Below are 6,564 nucleotides of genomic sequence, written 5' to 3' on the forward strand. Positions count from 1 at the left end.
TTTACAATGTTAAGTCAATTTAAGTTAAGTAACCTTTATTTATATACCGCTTTAAACAAAATACATTGCGTCAAAGCAACTGAACAACATTCATTAGGAAAACAGTTTGTCAATAATGCAAAATGACAGTTAAAGGCAGTTCATCATTGAATTCAGTGATGTCATATCGGTTCAGTTTAAATAGTGTGTGTGCCTTTATTTGCAATTAAGTCAACGACATCGCTGTAGATGAAGTGACCCCAACTAAGCAAACCAGAGGCGACAGCAGCAAGAATCTAAACTCCATCGGTGACAGAATAGAGAATAAAACATTGGGGGAAACCAAGGCTCAGTTTAGGGGCCAGTTCTCCTCTGACCAGACAAAACCAGCAGTTCAATTCCAGGCTGCAGCAAAGTCAGATTGTGCAGAAGAATCATCTGTTTCCTGTGGTCTTGTCCAGGTTTGACATCTGAGACAAGGACTTTGGAAGGGATCTGTATCTGTGGCTCTAGTTGTCCTGATCTCCGCTGTCTTTCAAGGATGTAGAGGTCCTTTCTAGGTGCCGAACCACCATCTGGTCTGGATACGTAGTGGATCCGGGTGACTGCAGTGACCCTCTGATCTGGATACAGACTGGATCTGGTGGCTACGAATAAGAGAGAAACAGACTAATATTAGCATAGATGCCATTCGTCTAATGATGTAGCAAGTACATTGGGTGTTATGGGAAGTGTTCCCGGTTCCGGTTTACCTAATTAATGCAGCCTAAAAATCCTTTAACGTATTTGGATATTAAAAGCATATTAGTATGTTATGTGTAAGCCAGGTTGAAGAGACGGGTCTTTAATCTAGATTTAAACTGCAAGAGTGTGTCTGCCTCACGAAAAATATTAGGTAGGTTATTCCAGAGTTATGGCGCCAAATAGGAAAATTATCTGCCGCCCACAGATGACTTTGATATTCTAGTTATTATCAAATTGCCTGAGTTTTGAGAACGTAGCGGACGTGGAGGATTATAATGTAAAAAGAGCTCATTCAAATACTGAGGTGCTAAACCATTCAGGGCTTTATAAGTAATAAGCAATATTTTAAAATATATACGATTTTTGATAGGGAGCCAGTGCAGTGTTGACAGGACCGGGCTAATATGGTCATACTTCCTGGTTCTAGGAAGAACTCTTGCTGCTGCATTTTGGACTAGCTGTAGTTTGTTTACTAAGCGTGCAGAACAATCACCCAATAAAGCATTACAATAATTTAACCTTGAGGTCATGGATGAACATTTCTGCATTTGACATTGAGAGCATAGGCCGTATTTTTGAGATGGAAAAACGCAGTTTTACAAATGCTAGAAACGTGGCTTTCTAAGGAAAGATTGCGATCAAATAGCACACCTAGGTTCCTAACTGATGACGAAGAATTGACAGAGCAACCATCAAGTCTTAGACAGTGTTCTAGGTTATTACAAGCAGAGTTTTTAGGTCCTATAATTAACACCTCTGTTTTTTCAGAATTTAGCAGTAAGAAATTACTCGTCATCCAGTTTTTTATATCGATTATGCATACCAGTAGTTTTTCAAATTGGTGTGTTTCACCGGGCCGCGAAGAAATATAGAGCAGAGTATCATCAGCATAACAGTGAAAGCTAACACCATGTTTCCTGATGATTTCTCCCAAGGGTAACATATAAAGCGTGAAGAGTAGCGGCCCTAGTACTGAGCCTTGAGGTACTCCATACTGCACTTGTGATCGATATGATACCTTTTCATTCACTGCTACAAATTAATGGCAGTCATATAAGTATGATTTAAGCCATGCTAATGCACTTCCATTAATGCCAACAAAGTGTTCAAGTCTATGCAAAAGAATGTTGTGGTAAATTGTGTCAAACGCAGCACTAAGATCCAATAGAACTAATTGAGAGATGCAACCACAAACAGATAATAAGAAAAGGTCATTTGTAACTCTAAGGAGAGCAGTCTCAGTACTATGATAAGGTCTAAATCCTGACTGGAAATCCGAACATATACCATTTTTTTATATAGGAATATAATTGTGAGGATACCACCTTTTCTAGTATCTTGGACAGAAAAGGGAGATTCGAGATTGGTCTATAATTAACTAGTTCTTTAGGGTCAATTTGTGTTTTTTTGATGAGAGGCTTAAAAACAGCCAGTTTGAAGGTTTTGGGGACATATCCTAATGATAATGAGGAATTAATAATAGTCAGAAGAGGATCTTTGACTTCTGGAAGCACCTCTTTTAGGAGCTTAGATGGTATAGGGTCTACCATACATGTTGTTGGTTTAGATGATTTAACAAGTTCATACAATTCTTCCTCTCCTATAGTAGAGAATGAGTGGAACTGTTCCTCAGGGGGTGCACTGTCTGATGAGTTACTGTAGCTGACTTCTGAATGGTTACAATTTTATCCCTAATAGTATCGATTTTAGAAGTAAAGTAGTTCATAAAGTCATGACTGCTGTGATGTTGGGGAATGTCAACACTTGTTGAGGCTTTGTTTTTCATTAATTTATCCACTGTATTGAATAAATACCTGGGGTTATGTTTGTTTTCTTCTATAAGAATTTTTTTTTTTCTGTAGGATAGGTTACTTTCCCGCCAAGCAATACGAAATACCTCTAGTTTTGTTTTCCTCCAGCTGCGCTCCATTTTTCGGGCTGCTCTCTTTAGGGTGCGAGTATGCTCATTATACCATGGTGCCAGACTGGTTTCATCAGGTTTTAGCCAGGTTTCTGTCAAAACAGAGCAAATTGGCCTTTATCAGTGGCACACGAGATGCGGTGACAATATAAGTGTCATTGCATTATAATGTTTTTGTTAACCTATACAGTTGAAGCAACTAGATACAACACTGCTGCGATGTTCATTCAAAATATAGAGGAAAAAGAGAATGTGGAGAAGATCTTGTTTACGTAAAAACTGAAACCAAGCCATTCACACAGAATGCATATTTCACACATTTTCTAGAGAGGGATATCTTCTATCACTGTTGCACTCGCGTCTAACACAATAGAGCCACTTGTTTAGAAAGCCATGTAAAATTAAGGTGTGTTCAATTTTTTTCCTAAAACATATCTTGAGACTTTATGGTGGGTTTTCCCCATCCCACTGCATCTCATGTTAAAATGAAAAATGTACTCTGTGTGGGCTTTCACCCCTTTGTATTAAACTATGCATGCACACATGATGCTGTTTTGTTTATAGTTCAAGCTACTTAATTATAATTGGTTTATAAACATTATTTTAAATATTAAGCACTTTTTTTACAGTAGTATTTTCTTATGCTTTGAATAAACGTGCATTAGTAATATTTCGCCCAATGCGTCCTCTTGTGGCCTCAGAAGAGAAGCCAAAAGCTTTTCTTCACCCTAACTGAAATTATGCACTTTAAATTTGAATATAATTCGAATTTTGATAATATTTAATAGCAAATTCAAATTTAGATTTTCAGCCATTTTGACAGCCTTATAAGACTGTGGGCCCTATTATACACCCGGTGCAATGCGACGCAAGGCACAGCGCAAGGCACAGCGCTAGATTCAGTCCGGTGCCTTTTCGCATTTTCCCATCCAGCACCACATCGTTTAATTAGCAAATGCATTTGCACCCATTTGTGTGCCCATGGGCGTGCTGGTCTAAAAAAGAGGTGTGTTCAGGCGCATTGCTGGCGCATTGCTGGCGCATGGCTACTTTAAGGAGCTGCAAATAGACTGCGCCATAGACCAACTCAAACCTGGTCTAAAGTCTAAAGTCAATGGCGCAATATTTTTTTGTTATTTAAAGAGCGTGTTGGTAGAAAATTTGCCTCTGGGTGGGTCAACAGTGCGCGTTGACTTTGCTTATTACACACAGGGATGTGCATCACACAAACATGCCAAATATATATATAAAAAAAGGATTACAGTGTAAAAGAATATTAATGTTTAGGCTACATAACTATAAAAATGGGATGATGGTTAGTCATTACGTGTATTAAAATTAGGCTACCTATTTGCAATTCAGCCTATTAATACTTACAGTATAATGATGAATGAAATTCTACTAAATCCCACACCTTCTACATCTTGGGAAGCTTTGGTGGATTCCTGCTTTTCCTGTAGATGATCTGCTCGTGCGCGAAGTTAAAGCGTTTCTTCGCTTGAGAAGCGTTCAGCTTTTCAACTATAACAACTATAATTGTTACTATAGTGTAGCTACAGAGGAAAGTGATACATATCGCCAATGAATTGTTTGAATTTGGATCTGTTCCTCACACCAATCATCACATGGTTATACAGAGGATTTAAATAAAAAATAAAATACTGTCATGATCATTTTATTTAATGCTTGTGCATGACAGCATACTAATAAAAATTATGTGCCCCCACTCTCTTTTATAGATCAGTGTGTGCCCCATAGTAAACCAAATAAATATAACATGATAATGTTAAATGATCTCTCTCTCTCTTTTCATGTAAGGATTCTAGGATTATTTGTAACGTTATATAACGTTTATAATGTTACCTGATGTAGCATTTGGACCAATCAGACACAACTATTTGTTACATTTAACAAATAATATCTAATGCCTCCTCATCTAAACAAAGGGTCTATGGACCCTTCCCCCAAAAGGAAACAATCACCTCAAAAAGGACAGAACAGGCCTCTGGTTCCCTAGCAACCATAGACACACTATCGTATAACACTAGGTTTACGACACCAAAAAATGTGGCTAAGCCACTCTTAAATCAAGCTTAAAAAACAGACACATAATGCACATAAAAATGCTGAATGTATGTATTCATATATGGATGTATGTAAAATGAATTGTTACTTCAGACTTATGTGCCCTCTAAAAGCTTGATTGTGCCATCCCAAAGAAGCACAAAGTCACTTTTATGGACTTTTAAATTAAATGTTCCCTCCTGGTGGAATGACCTCCCCAACTCAATCCGAGCAGCTGAGTCCTTAGCCATCTTCAAGAATCGGCTTAAAACACATCTCTTCCATCTTTATTTGACCCTCTAACTTTAACACTCACTATTCTAATTATATTCTTAAAAAAAAAAAAAAAAATCTAACTACCTTTCTAATCTTTCTGTATTCTATTTTCTTTTCATTTATTATGCAATTGTGTGTGTGTGTTTGTATGTGTAAAGACTTCTAACACTAGCTTGCTCTATTCTTTTTTTTTATTCTATCTGTTTTCTTTTTATTTATGATATTATTTAAAATACCATGCTATGTGTACTGTGTTAACCTAACTGAGACTTGTTATAGCACTTATATATCATTGCTCTTTTTGTTGTTTTTGATTGCTTCCGCTGTCCTCATCTGTAAGTCGCTTTGGATAAAAGCGTCTGCTAAATGAATAAATGTAAATGTAAAAATGGACTCTTCTCTAATTAATTCATAGAAAAACCTTTCTTTTAATTAATTCACATATCCTTTAGGGCATTGTGTATGCTGTAACTGTTCTTTTATATTGTGTTTTGTGTTTTGAGTTGTGATCTATGAGTTCGTATTTTCATGATCTAAATGAGAGTGTATATTATATGTTGATGCCTATGCAACATATTAGTTTTATAAGAATCTTAAAGATTCTTCTCTTGAACCCCCCAATCTAATTTCATATGCAAGACACCATACTAGGAACAAAGAGTTGTAAAACTTCCCTCCAAAAGGTACCATTCCTCATTAGCTCACTCGAATCCTGAAGGTGTGACATCATCCCCCTATATAGATCACTGATCACCAGATCAGGGTGGTTCTTTTAGATTCAGGAATTCCAGGAGAAGGTGCTGAGCTAAGAGCCCAAAAAACATGCTAAGCTTGTGCCAGACTTCAGCCTTGACTATTCATTCATCAAGATCCTGATGAGATTCGAACTGGTCTCATCAATTCACTTAAGCAGAGACCAACTGCAGCCCCAAAGTGCATCATGACTCTTTATCAAACAGGCGAGACTTGCAAGTATCAAACTTAGTCTTATAAATTGATTATTGGATTGTTGATTGTTGGACTAGTTTAGTTTAAGTGTTTAATGTAGTTAATAAAGTCTTATTTGTATCACACTTGAGGTTGTTCATTTTTGCTCATAACTGAAGTCCCTAATCATGCAGATTTTAGCTACAAGCTCTGAGTAGTATTGTACAGTAAGAAAGTTTATTTTCCTTAACCAGGAAATTAACATTCTTAGAATTGACAGACAGTTGACACTGAGAGGTCAAGTAAATACGTACATCGGATCTAAATATTTATAATTACTCATAACTAGTTATTATTGATTATTCATATATCCCCTTTGAGCCAATTCGTTACACAGATTAGCGTGAAAACAGTGTCGCCCACTGACGCTCACTGCTGCTTCAGCCATCATATGGTAGATTATCCAAATAAAAGTGTGTGTTCAACAAGCTGACAGAAGGCAATCCATTTCTTTGTTGGAAACTTATAAATGACAAAGTAGGCCTATAATTGTCATTATAAATATAAATTTTTCCATTACCACAGAGGCGAATCATAAATTGTGAGTCAAATTCAGCGAACAGTCACGAACTCACTGTACTTTTTATAGTTGT

Source organism: Carassius carassius, chromosome 42 (assembly GCF_963082965.1).
Source record: "Carassius carassius chromosome 42, fCarCar2.1, whole genome shotgun sequence".
NCBI lineage: Eukaryota > Metazoa > Chordata > Actinopteri > Cypriniformes > Cyprinidae > Carassius > Carassius carassius.